At 37.4% G+C, this 14,727-nt stretch overlaps 1 protein-coding gene across 3 annotated transcripts in view; it reads left to right on the top strand.

Annotated features, from left to right (window-relative positions):
• CA10 (carbonic anhydrase 10) overlaps nt 1-14,727 on the top strand; it is a 209,852-nt gene that overhangs the window by 83,967 nt on the left and 111,158 nt on the right. The window lies entirely within an intron of this gene.

Here is a 14,727-nt window from a genome sequence, read left to right as displayed (position 1 = left end):
TCTCCTCACATATATTAATTAGAAAACATAATGGCAACATTTATTTTAATAGATCATAAGTAAATCTCCAAGGATACTGGATCAGATGGAAATTATAGGTTAGCAAAGACTATCTTACTCGTATAAAATCAGCATGATAATTTCTTGTTGGAAAGTGACTGCCACAGCTGACTGGTTTATTAACCTCTATTGCTGACCAAACCTTATCTTGTTTACCCGGATTTGGAAAGTATATCTTAATAAGCTGAGGTACGAAACCAGAGTCATTCTTGGTTAGATCATGTGTATACCTGTGGCGTAGGCACCTAGACTTCTAGGCTAGTCTCTGTAGATTGAAGGTGGAGGCAGGAAACAATCTTGACAAAAGGATGCTCTGCAAATGGGTGGAGATTGCTGTCTGAGGTATGTGTACATATAGAAATACTGCTGATAGATGCTTATCAGTGATCATATCATCCCTTTTTTATACTATATCTAAGTTACGTTAGGAGCTAAAATTTGCATGAGGTTTTTATTGTAGTAAAAACCTTAAGTTCAGTAAATGTTTCTAACAAGTTTTTGCAACTCAGCTATTAAAGCATTGTGCTAATGCATGTATATAAATCAAAATAATTCACAAGAAATTATTTATGACTATGAATTTGAAAAACATTCAAGCATGTGCATTTGTGCTTGCTGACCCAGTGCTCAGAAGCAGAATTGAAACTGTTATATGTCAGTGAAAAAATGCAGAAAGTTAACAAGTGTAAACAATGAAAGCATATTTGGATCCCAAGCATGTTTCACTTTTAATAATCTCATGCTCATATCAATAGCATAGTTAGGGACATTTTACATACATGGTTCTTAAAATTATTTTCTGCTAATTCATTCTTTCTGTTTACTAAAATAATTATACTTACTAAAAATGAGGAGTACAGACAAATTTTAGAGTATAGCACCAAAAAAAATTTTTGAGACCTACTTGGTTCCTAAATTGCCATTCAAAGCATTTCAAAAACCAAACTAATCCTAATGATTATGCTTAATGATTTTTCTTTCACTAAAGAACGTATTCACGGTATGGAAGTTTGAGGACAATCCTCAAATAACTAAGTTATCGATTCTGTTTATCCAACTAGAGGGTTGATATTTTTCAATTCTAAAATTATTTTATAAATAAAACATCTTGAACCTGTTAGCACTGTTGGAAATAGTCGTTAGTTCATAATGTTTTTGTGTTGCTTCCCGTATGTGGGGGTGCTTAAAAGGGTATTTTAAAGATTTTCTTGCTTATTCCATGCAGGCAGTTATCTCTTACTCAATCTGTAATACAGAACAATGCAGATTAAAAGCCATCGTGACTTACAATATCAGAACAAGCAGAGACTCTAAGAAAAGGTTATTCCAAAATGATTTATCTTCTCCTGTTGTCTTGACAAATGAGATTTCTGCTGGAAACAGCATGAGGTGTTAGGAATTTGCTTTGTACTTCCCATTGAGGTTCTGGTGGTACATGTGCACATACGTCAGAATCGATGTAAGCTTCGTCACAGAAATGATAAAATGGGGTTATCGTTACTTACTGAAGGACAGTAATGCCTCCAACTGTGGTCCAAATTTCAGGGTAATATGTATGTTTTGCTTTTTAAATAGAAATGCATTAAGGATTTTCATTTTGATACGAAAAAGTTTTATTGATTCTGCTACTTATGTAAAGGCTAACATATTTCAGATTATTTATAAATTATAGTATGACATAATATGAAAGTCAAGAACAAAATTATATGGAAGTTGTCAGTGGGTCAAAGCCAGGAGTTTCAGAATATTTAGTATCTTTAGCAATTCTAAGAATTCAACTGTTTTTTTGTACCAGCTCAGGATGAAGCAAATGTCTGATTATTAATAATAATCCGAGGCACCGATGGCCTGGGAGATGCTGTATCAATAACGAGGTGTTCTTACCACACTCACAAATATTAGCCTGCTGCTGTCAAACAGTGATGGCCTTCTATCATGTTACAAGAACAGGATTTGTTCTAGTTGTGGTTAGTCTGTTTTAGAGCAATTTCTAAAATGGTTCAATCAAAATTCTCCTTTGAGGAAAAGACTGCAATTTTGGTACCTTAAAAAAAATTCTTTGCTCATAGTTAAGGATTCAGTGTGGATTTGATTTGGCAGGTAGTATATTTGTGTTCACTTTTTTGGTAATGTTTTTTATATGTTAAAAATGGAGGTGTGTTTCATATGGGCTGAAGCACTTTTCGTTTTCAGGGCAATGAACCAGTTGATATAGCAGCCAGGGAATTTCTTAGACAAGACTTAACTGTGATTATGCTGTACACGGAAGTATTTTATGGAACTCATCCTAAGAAAAATGATGAATAAATAAAAAAGGGATTTGATATGGTTTCAAATCAAAGTTACAATAAGCTAGCTTACATACATAGTGAACAAGAGAGACAGCTAGTTGCACACAGTCAAAATTATACACCTCTTTTGAACAGGGAGCTGGGAGGAGAGTCAAGCCTTACAGAGAGCTAGATGGAAGGAAACGTTCAGTACAGTGAGTCTTGGAACAGTAACTTCAAATTTTTAACAAAATTTTTTGCCATTAAAGTAGAAATCCATTTTATTTCAGTTCTGATTTGGAAAACAATATTTCTACTTTGTGTGCTTCACTTTTGAAATTACCTTAAGAAGCCACAGAAGAGGTTCACCCACAGGAACAGAATCCAAGACCAGTCTAGCAAAATTCAAATAACACATACCTGGGTGATGTGATCACTGACTTAATACTTCCTCTTAACTCTTTCATTCCTTACCATTTGTTTCTCTTGGGCCTTTATTTTTGGGGGTGGGGAGCATTGCTTAATTACGTGTTTAGTTCTCAGTTTCCACATCAGCAAACCAAAACTGTTCCAAACCATTCCATTACAGAATTTATGACTAAGGATTCCACCTTAAGTACATACCTTTCTAGCCGATTCCATTAGAGAGGTTATTTTATTTCAGTATAAGTAATGGAAGGCATTTTAGTAAGCTAGGTTGAGACTTTCCTACAGTTATTTAGACCACTTGGGAATAAAAATAAAATTTTCCTGTCCCTAAAGAAAAGGAATGGTCTGAAAGAAGAGTATGAAGGATAACATCACTGTCTTCCTACCCCACAGCCTACAAGGGGAGAAAAGTACAGTCTGTGGCCTGTTACGCAGCAGGTGACTTAATAGTTACTTCTGACCTGAGACTGAGAAGAAACTTCTTCCCATTCCATTCAGGAGCAAAAGAGATGGCAGTGCAATGTGCCAAATATTTATACCTCTTTGATCCAAATTTTCTCAAGGAAGTTCCAGTGAGCAGTAATATATTGCTTTATGTGCTGTCCAACAATTGCAGTGCGGTATCGGGTCATGGATTTACAATTCAAGCATCATCAGATGTTACTCTGAATTGTGCTGTGTTATTTTGTATGTTTGTGCTTCTCCATTTCCTGAGAAAGTGGCTTTTCAGGTCCTGAAGGCTGAATATCATTGATACAGATAATTGGATTTCAAGATCCAGAATCTCAGCACAAGATATTTAACGACATGCAGATAATTTCCCAGAAGAAATGCTGCTTTTGAGGAAACTCCCCAAGTTTCAGTTCTCTCGCAGGCCCAGCTTTGTCTCTCAATTTCCATTTTAGTGAATTTAACATGCAGCCCATTTCAGATAAAAACAGCCCTTTTTAATAAACAATACAAACCCTTATTAATACGCAAATCACACTCCTCCGCTCTGTCCCAAAGAAAAACACCGTTTTACTTTCTCTGCTTTTTTTCTTTGGATTCACATAAGCACCAAGGCAATCAGCAACAGGATAACAGAATAACTTTACTGACAAGCCAGTGTAGTTTAGTGACATTTAGGCAGCAAGCACTATGGGTTTCAGTCTCCAAAGCAGGGATTTCCGGACTGTCATGGCTGATAGTAGTGGATGAACAAACCACCTCACTTCCCACTGAGCTAGTCCTCTGCTGGGATTTCTTCCTCCGTTCACCAGTGCTGGCAGTCTCTCTTCTCCAAGAGCTCTGCCTTTGGTCCCCCAAAATTTGTCCCCTGACTTACTGTAGCCTATCTGCCTTTGATCTCCTCATTCTCTGTGGACTTAATTTCAAGAGCCCTATTTCCAAGATTCTTTTAAGACTGAACTACAGTTCTGGGCCATACTTATTTTTTTTCTCCTAAAAACATGTTAAGTAACAGCATTTGCTTTAGACACTAAGTGCACCCTTGCCAATTAATTAAACCTTGTCACATAAGTGATGCTATGTGTTACTACACATTTTAGGTCATGCTCAAGGACTTAAATTGTGGTTTAAAGTGGGTAAAGTTCTGTTTAAAATAACTTTATTTTTAAGACAAGGCAGGCCATTGTTCCTGATGTTGACCTCTGAGGAAATAAACAAATTGATGTCTGCTGGCCCAGGACTGTTCTATACATTCTCTAGCTCAGTGTGCATAAAAGAAAGTTACTCAGTAAGATCCATAAGTCTGCCTTCTCATATGGGACATTAATGAATGCAATCACGTATTATTCAAATTAATATCTTTATAAATAATTGGTTCATTCTATGCATCACAGGATAATGGTGATATTTAGCAGTTTCTAAACTAAAATAGGGTAGGAGAAAAGAGATTTATGAATTGAAATCACTTAAATGGTTTCTCTGCCAGCTAGTTCTGATTCCATGCTGTTCAATCAATTCAGAGTATTACTAGCATTTTTCTCAAAAGTGCAATATATGACAACTGCCAAGCTTTGCTTTGGTGATTACTAAAAGGACAGATACTGGTGTGAACCATATTTCAGCACTGCAGGAATATAAAAACTGAATTGTTAGAAATTGTCCAGGAAGAATGGATAGCAGTAAGACATCAATGTCATCTGTAAACTGATTTGTGCTGAATTTTTAGAGGGCTTAATAATATGATGTCTTGATTTAGTGGCTTTAGAAAGTCAAAAGTCTGATGCAAACATCAAAAACTTCAATGAATAAAAAATGGACTATAGTATTGCTGCTTAAATAATTGTTTAACATTTCTAATATTTCTACAGTATTGCATGTTCTCAGATGTGTTAGTAAGTGAACATAAAATGAAACCAGCAGGTTAAAGTAACTTGTTTATTCATCCTCATCATTGACTTCAGAACAGGAAAAAATGCTAAGTGTTACTTCAGAGGTACTGGCAAACTTTGCTGTTAGTAGACCATACAGAGGGAAAAATATATCTTCAGGGTCTAGATCTGTCTCTATACTGGGACTTGTGTCCTTATCACTTCAGTGATCTTTTCTTGAGATTGAATCAATTTGGAATATGTGGCGACTCAAATGTGCATCTTGGTGTGTTCTACATTTGTGGTTGTCTGTGATAGCGGAGCTGAAATCGTAAAGGAGTCCTGAATGGGCACAAGAATGCATTTCTACAGCTTCTTCATAGTATCAAGGGTTTTTTTGCTCCAGTATAACTACTCTGCTTGACATCTAATCTTGTCTAGTGTCATAAAACAAGCTCACTTGTCTGCCATGGGAGACTTCCAAGGAGATCCTAGATTGGGCAAGAAGTGATTCAGCGGGCTTACTCCACAAGCTAGATTGTACCCTGGTTTAGAGCTCAGGATGGTCCCATTCTGGCAGCAGTACCTTTCAAATCATGTTAAACTGTATCTCAGCTGCAGCTGTGTAGTAATTAAAAGCAACCCACAGTATCCTTGCAAAGGTGGGTGTGCTAACCCTGGAAATGCATTCAATGGGATGTTATTTGAAACATCAAGGGGATCTGCTGCTATAGTCATTGGACAGTAGATCTATTAGGAGGATATTATTGAAGCTGGGCTAGCTGATACTAGCCAAAGGTCTTGTCCATTGCTTTATTTTTTCGCTCCTCAACTGTTTATTTCAATAAGTTGCTTTCCTGTTTCCAGTTCCTAATGATGTAGCTTCAAAAAAAGATTGGAGCAGCAGCTGGCCTCCAACTACTAAATAGTTTGATATATTCAAAGGAATTTTCAAAAGTACCAACTTTGTTCTTAATGCCCTTTTTCTATCTTCTAATATACATCGTGCACTGTTTTGATAGTATCTTATTCGGATTTATTTCATCCTGCACTTAGGTCTGTTTATATACCTAGATATTTATTTCAAGCCTTGCAAGGCTTGTATGTAAAAGTAACAAAGATCTTGTCTTTGTACTTGATTCTGTACTTGGAGCTATAACCACTGATATGAAAAGGCTGAAGATTTTTTTTCTCTCATGCTGATCCTGCTGTCATAGTAAAGGTGTGGAAGTCTCCTAACACCATATGCTTTAAATGGAATATAAGTTTGTATTTTAGCATTGCTAAAACACATTTCCTGGTCTCAGAAGGATGATTCATTCATTGCTTTTTTTGTTACAAACATAGAACAATAAATATATGGCATATTGAAACTTAGTAAAATATGATAATATTTTCTTGAAAGCAGGTATTTTTGGCACAATATCAAAGAAATGTTTTTTACTGAGAGCCTGCTGTAATGGATGGGGATGTTCCATGTCATTTTGTACACAGAAGTTGAATCATATTATCAAAGTCAAGGTATCTGGGGAAGATGCTAGCATATATAAGGTTATTGTTCAGCTGCCACCAGTTCATCTGAGGCAAAACATTTGCTGTGCCAACCAGAACTAATGAGAATCCACATACCTCTCCTCCTGGTAAATTCTGGCCTCAACATTTTACAATTTTGTGCTCTCAGTTCGATGGCAAACGGCTGCAATTTGTAAAGTAGTTTTTATGATCGCTGGTTATGTATATTGGAGACTTCGTTTCTTTTTCTTCTCAGAAAGCAAATGTTAGGTACCTGTTATGTTCAGTTATCAGTCTGATATTATTATATTCAGAACTTTAAACAGCTACGTAGCTACAGTAGCTAACATTACCTGTATTTAAAAACAGCATTACAGCAGTTTCTTAAACATTTAATTTACACAGCATCCAAGACAGATTTTCTTTTTTCTCTTTGTAATCCATATAAGCCCAGCTTGAAATTATTTTGAACCGATAAATAAATAATTATTCATCAACAGCTCAAAATAATTCTTCTTCAGTTCTTTTTATTTCAGTATTAGTTTATTCTCCTATGTGAGTTAAAACATTTGAGCTTTGTAGCTTCCTAGCTGGCAGGTAAGTATATTGCATAATAAATAGTGTTTCTAACAGTATGTTGACTGTGGTTTTGGCTCTTCACCAACTGAAGTTGCTGGCAAGACTGACTGTTAGCCAATCAGCCTTTATATCCTGCATCCATCAACTGTGTATTTATATCCAAGCTATTTTTCCTGAAGATGATTTACAAATTGCTCTGGAATTCTATAACAGAGTGTAGATTAGGAAACCAGTTTAGAGGTGAAGAGAGGAGACTTTGTAACGTATGTTAGGTGTCTGCTGCCCATCTAGGCAGGAGATACATTTTGGCTGAAGATCTGTTTGTGGGAGTAAGGTACTAAGCCAGCTTTCCGAATAGTTATGCAGACAGCAGGCACAGTGATTGCTTGTGGCCTGCTGGTGGCAGCTGTGAAGTGTGAGTTGTAAGAGACCCAGCTGCTGACAAACTGGAATCAGACGCAGCCATTGAGGAACCTGGAGAAAAGGTTCTCTTTCTTTTTTTACATAACTCTCACTTTCATCCAAAATGGTTAAAGCTATGGACTGGAGAATGGTTTGTCATTGGGTTGCAGCAACCCCAAATAAGTGAAAACAATCAGGAAATAAACTAAGATCCACATTGACTTATCATCAGTTCATTCGCATAAAAGTTAAGAAAGTTAAGGTTAAGTAAACCTGCTTTGTGGCTGGAGCATTAAGCACAAAAGAATTGCAAGTCTGGTGCTTGTGAAACTTTTTTTTGGTTTTGTGTCTCCAGCACGACAGATAACAGTTGTCTTAGTCACATGTCCCTGTATTGTTTTACACTGAATGTAATCAAGAAATCACCATATATTTGGCAGGGATTTCTGCCTGTCTTGCATCTGGAGTAGGTTCTTTATAATAGACATATGTCAATTCTGCTGTAAGCAAGAAAAGATGGGATAAATAACACTGCTGCCAGGGTGAAATACGAATTGCTGTGGCAGTCAAATGTGTCATTCAGAATTTTGAGTAGCAGTTTGGTGTTAGAGAGAAGTGCAAGTTCATTGTTTTTCCTTCTGGTACTGTTAATCGCTGATTGTTGAAGATTGAAGCAGGCACGGTTTGCTTATAGATAGGAGAATTAAACTGTGTATTTTAGGATTAGATGCTAGAAAGGAGCTTAAGGGAAAAAACTGAAGCAGTGGTCAATGAACTGTATCTAATAACCAAAAACAAATCTGTGGATCAGCAGCTTCTCATCAAACTGGGATCTGGATGGTAAAGCAGTGGGGGTATTTAAGCTGCGTGTCACTCAACAGGCTGAGGAAAACCATCAGTAGGTGATTCTGGAGCAGAGGAGGAAAATGTACATAAATTGGGGGTAAGAAACTGTTCTTAATGTAGGGGACAGTGTATATTACAGGGGGTTGCAGGCCTTGCAAGAAAATTGGAAAGAGAAAATAATCCTTTTGTATGTACCCTTTTTTCATTTGGGATATGTTGTTCCTGTACAGAAAGTGACAGAAAATCATAGCTCATAGTAGTATTGCTTAGATGTGTGGTAGCCCTCTGTGTCACTTAGGTAGGTGTTTGAATCTGTAACTATTGTTTGTTTTATGTAACTTTCAACTGAAAGCAATTATAACTGAACAGCTTTACCTCCAGCTTCTTTATGAAGTTATTGCTTGTGTCCCCGAACAAGAAACAGTCCCAAACTATCAGTGTAGGTCTGACAATGGAAATTTTAGCTTTTAAACTGAAAAAACAGAAGGAAGTTAAACTTGACTACCAAAAATCATTGGGGAGGCTGTTTTAACTGGCAGTTGTGAAGATGGTTAAAATAAAGAAACATTTCCTTTTGTAAACTTGCATAGAAGAATAGAAAAAAAAAGTAGACTCTTGATACATCAGTAGAAAATGCCAAATACATAACAGTCCCATTTTCATGAGTCTTCTCTAGGATCCAGTTCATCTTTCCTGTCTCAATTTAGAACATTTGTCTTATAGGAAAAATAAGCGTGTTTTTATGTACGCCTTTGTGTGTATGTGTATGAGACTCTTAGCTTACCTCCTTTTTCTAAAGCTGTATTCCATCATTCATCATTTCAGCAGTCAAATAAAGGCGAATGAACATAGAAGGTTTCTTCTGCAGTCTATTTTCCAGAATTTTTCAGAATCCCAAAACTGACTGTAAGACATTTGATTAAAGCATCGGTCTGGAGAAACAGCATCATTTGTAAGGAAAGTCAATAAACTGTTGATTTTTTGAATTTATGTTTTGTCTCCATTGCATTAGCTCCAGCTCTGAATAATGATGTGAACAGGTAACGGGATGGCTTCAGTAAAGTTATCTTGAACTTAAATCTGTATAACTTGCATCCCAGCTTAAAACCGTCTGAAGGAAGTTCATATGGTGCTGATATACCCTGAGGGGATTGTTTCACAAAGGCAGTTGGAGCATCTGAAGTGACTATTAAAAGATAATTCTGTTTTCTCAAGAAAGATGACTCTTTACTTCAGTGTTATGAATTCATAAGGTCTGACTATCTTAAAGCCACTTTTAGGATCAAGGTGAAAACATACATCATATAAATATAAGTAATGCTAATCTCTAACCTATGACATACTGCTCAGAAAAAAAAAATGTACTTCATACTGCACTCATTTATTTTAACAACTCAGTGCTACCTATCTCAGGGAAGCTATTCAGCAGAAGAGGATGTTGCATAGAATACACTAACTTACATGGCATGTTGCCACACAGGTACATTTGAGGTATATATCGGGGCTGAGGAGGAAGGGGAAGGAGAAGAGCAGGCAAGGGTTAATAAGGGCAAAATGTGTTTCTTTACTTTCTTTGGATGTGTAGTAAAAAGGAATGGGTATACCCTTTACTCCCATATCCTTTCTTCTGTGCCCCAGCCAGCAGCTGGAGGCAGCATATCAACATCATAATTCGCTACTGGTAGTATTAAATCCCTATACTCGCATTCGGCAGTCCTCCGTTCTCTGCCATGCAAATAGCACAAAGAAATATATCGCAGATATGACTTTAAATCACAGCATCTTCTAGGGCTATGCCAAGGGCAGCACAGCTGTGCTGAGGTGGCACTTAAAAGCTCCTTTGAAGATACTTTGCCTTAACTAAGTATTTAGCATTAACTAAGTATTTCATCTAGTCCTATTTCATCTAGGACTATTTAAGACTACCCAAAATAGTGTTCAAATGTACTGTGCAAAGAAGCCTTTGGAAAAAAAAAGGATTAAAATTTGAATAATTTTTAATCACACAAATGTACTTTTGGTATCATCACAGCCCTTCCAAAGAAATGTATTTTTGTGTTTAGTTTTGTAAAGCATGTTATTTATATGATGGACATTAATAGCTATGTTTGAGCGACTTAAGCTTTTGATGCAAATATACATTCATGATCTTTTCTTTCAGTGTGTTACTAAAAACAACAGGCTGCCATGGTTTCGATAGTCTGAAGATGGATTGGGATGTAACTCCCTGTTTGACACATATGGGGCTATTTACTAGGTATTGCTCTGTTAGAAACACAGAAACACCGTTAAACAGGTCTCCTGGTTTGATGTTGCCCAGGGACAGATTTGAACGCTGAGAAACTCTGCACCCAGAACGTCACTACCAAGATGGATTTGGCATGGACAGAAGGCAGTGATATTGGAGAGATTCTCGGATTCGTTAGCCACCCAACAGTAAATCCATGCCTCAAAATCTCAACTTTAGGCTTAAAACTTTGGCACTTTATCTTGTCTATTTGAAATCTTCTCAATGCAAGTAAGCCACTGTCTACCCCTGACCAGATGGATGTTGTGTCCAGGCTTTTTATAGTGCTTACACCACACTCCTTTTTAATATATATATATTTACATAAGGACATTCTTTGGAAGCACAGGGATGTATGCCAGCATCTATGGTCAAATTTCAGACGGAATGGTCCTCTATTATCGTGCAAAGTTTTGTGCCATCTACTTACCCACTTGTCATCACCCAAATGTCCTCAGTCCTTGAGGTAGCTACATATTGGTCATAAATGTTTTTTGTATCTTGTTTCACCTTTTAGGAGGCCTCTTTGTGACAAATCTTCTGTTAACACAAAGTGTTCCATAAACAGAAGAAATAATGCAGCCTGGTTTCCTGCAGAATCTCATTTTAGCTTCTTTATAGCCTCTGTCCCCCATTGTCATTTCTCCACCACGCCACAGATCCCCTCCATTAGAAGGCAAAGGCAGAAAATGCTGTGGCTATTTCCAAGTTCCTTTGTGCCAGCTAGCCTGCAAATGCACCTGCTGATTGCCCAGCTGACAGCTGCTAACAGCAGTCTATAATACCTGAGTTTTACCTGCCTGTTCCTCAGTACAAAATTGATTTGGTCCTTTCTTCTACCCAATTTTCACAAAACACTGAGATACCTTCTTCTTTGTCAAAGTTGGATGAAACTGGCCAACAGATACTGGAGTTAGTGCAGGGAAAGCAGGTCAACCAGTTTGTTACTATTATAATGAATTATTTGCAGTATCTTTTGTCATAGGCATCTTATTGCAAGCAGCGTGTGTTTGTGAAGGCAGGAGCTATCAAAGCTAAGGACTTATGTAACAAACAGGGAATTTCACGGGTAGATCTATATTAAAGAAAGAAATTGCATGTCCTGTAGATTGCCGCTGTTAACATCACCGTTTTGCACATCAGTGTTTAGCTGCTATTTGCTCCAGCAGAAATGCATCATTTTCAATATCTTTCAGGGAGTACAGCAGTGAGAACTCAACATCGTAAGGAAAATAAAGTTAATAAACTGATAAGAATGTAACATCGCTTAACAATATACCCAAGTAGTGTCTCACCCAAGGAGTTTTCATTCTTTTAGAAAAACTTTGTTTAGAAGATCCAGCAGCATTTGAACATAAATGGTATGCTGTTTTCTTACTACTGTGATAAATTCAAGTTAGGGAGCTAAGCGTCACAAAGCCTTCTGAGAACCACTGCAAACCGCAATGCAAGGACACATGTAAGAACTACTATACTTATACTGAGTAAGGTCACAGCTAAAATCCTCTTACAGTTATGTGGTAAGTCTCACAGGCCAAAGGTGCACTACAAGAGTATCTGCTCAAAAGTACCAAAGCTAGCTCAGAGAAGAACAAGCAGAGGTATCAGCTTAAATTATGAAAACAGGGTACCTGAGTTGGCACTGCACAGCTGGTCTGGAGCTCAGACAGCCATGGTGGGCATCTCTGCATTCGTCTCTGTGGTTTGGGGAAAACATCTGCCTAAACAGCTCAGGATCTTTGAATGGACTGATATTTTTCCAAATGTGTTCTTTAAATGCTGTTTGAAGTTGAAGGTTTGCTCAGTTCCCCTTAGAATTTTACTGCAAATATCACCAAGATATTTATATGTGTCCAGCTGCTTTATCACCTCCTGTTCCTACTCTCCCAAAACAGTGCAAGGGAAGAGGAGAAATTATTTAGCGGGAAGAAGTCTTAGACCAGTTTCATGATGAATGCTCACCTCTGCAAGGGGAGGCATAATATCCTCATGAAAGGACCAATCCTTCATTCTCGATGACTATCATGTTGTATGTATTGCTGCCTGGACTGCTAACAATTACCCCTCATCCCCTACAAATGAAGCAAAAAACATAAAATCAGAAACACAGTTGTGAATATATTCTTCACCATGAACTCCGAAATATGTTTGTTCATTGTGCTAATGAAAACCTCTACAAGGCACTAGATAAGAATCCAGAAACCGTCACAAGTGAGGGAGTATTTCACTTGCATCTCCATCATTCTTTGGGTAAAAACCTGTTTCATTTCCAGATCTCTGATAATGCTGTTAATAACGAGGTATTCTCAATCCAGTCTCTTTCCTCAGCTAGTTCTGGGCTCTCTGATTATCTCATTGAAAGGATTAAGTATTATTTTGGCCAATGGATTTTCCTCATATCCTCTCTTCCACTTAGACTTGTCTTTTCCTGAAAGCCCTTTAGCTGTAAAACCACATATCCGTTTCAACATCTAAAATCCTTTCTCTAGTAATGTTTGTCCCTTTTTAGTGCACCATTGTGCCCTGCATAACTAATCATATGAGTAATGGGATGTGCAGTGAACGATATACTAAAGAGATTCCTAAAAAGAGGAACTACTGGGAGGAGCGAAATGAATGCCAGCACTTCAACTTTTCTTCCTGCCTCTGCCAGATGCCATCTGTTATCTTTAGAATGTTTGGGACTACCTTTTTCCTGTGAGCAGCATAGAGGTGATTACTGGAGAGAGCGAGCTGTGCTGTTGAGCTGTAAGCTGGTGCTGCATGGTGTGGAAGTATGCAGCAGCCTTTAACTGAACACTCCACGCAGAAATTAGGAACAATATTACAGCATCTGGTGTATGTAATGGGAGAATAAAACAGCTGTGCTAGATGAAATATTGAGTATGTCAAATTATTACAACAAACTTTATAAATATTACTGTTAGTCTGACTGCAATCATTTTTTAATAGCTTGAGAAGATGGAAAGAGAGAGGAGTTCTGCACATCAAATGTTACAAAAAAGAATGATGCTACTGTAGAGAGCATGAGGACCAGCACCCAATTAGAGCAGACAGAAACTGGCTGCAAGCAAGAAGGAAACTGGAACAGCAATTCCAGAATGAAAAGGATAGTTCTCATCTCCAGATCTGCCATGGTAGCAAGAGTCCACAAAGCATTAAAGAGATATATTTTGCAATTTTTTGCAAAATGAAAGTTACATTTCATTAGCTTTTTATGGTATTTCGAGCCCAATCAATAAGCTTTACTACCTGTATCCTCTACTGGCTCATTGAAGCTAACTGGGCTATCAGCTTTCTGTCTTGATGCACTGTAGATGGGCAATCACACTTTATTTAATGACTAAAACGGACACCTGTGGTGATACCAGATTCTTCAATGAGATATGTAATTGTTCCCAGCTTATGCAGCTTTTATTGAATTATTATTGAAAACATAATTTCGTGCTTGGTTAAGTGGTAAATTTAATTGATTCGCTAGCAAGATACAGTAACAAATAAGACATTACCAGTATTACTTCTAAGAAAGGAGAGGAAGTTCTGTATAGCTAGCCAACAAGTATAAATTAGCTAAGCACTTGTTGGTTAGCTTTTCAACATTTACTGCTGATGGATTTAAAAGTCCAGGAAAAAACTTTTCCATCTAAAGTAGGTCAGTTGTGACTGAAAGTTGTCACTTAGTTGTAATATAGAAGTTGAGTCTTGTGGGTGTATTACAATCCTGGTTAGTTTTGGTAAAATGGACTTGCCACTGGTCCTGCTTTTTGGTGGCCTCAGGACACAGATGAGTCATTGACCGGGCAAAGGACTTGTGGCTGCTTATGGGATTTCATTAACCACAACTAAAAATTTAGCATCTTCCTTCATGTAGATGCGTGTGCGTCTATGCAATACTTTCACAAATGCATGCAAAAGGCACAGGAAAAAGGTAAGAACTATCCTTTGTTAAACTGAAGTCAGTGAGACATGTCTGAACATGGACTGTGTGCAAGGTACACCCTCTTTTTCCTTTTCAACACAAAAC

The sequence above is a fragment of the Aptenodytes patagonicus genome, chromosome 16 (genome assembly GCF_965638725.1).
Source record: "Aptenodytes patagonicus chromosome 16, bAptPat1.pri.cur, whole genome shotgun sequence".
Classification (NCBI taxonomy): Eukaryota; Metazoa; Chordata; class Aves; order Sphenisciformes; family Spheniscidae; genus Aptenodytes; species Aptenodytes patagonicus.
Note: the sequence above shows the minus strand (reverse complement) of the source record. Positions and strands in the feature narration are given on the sequence as shown.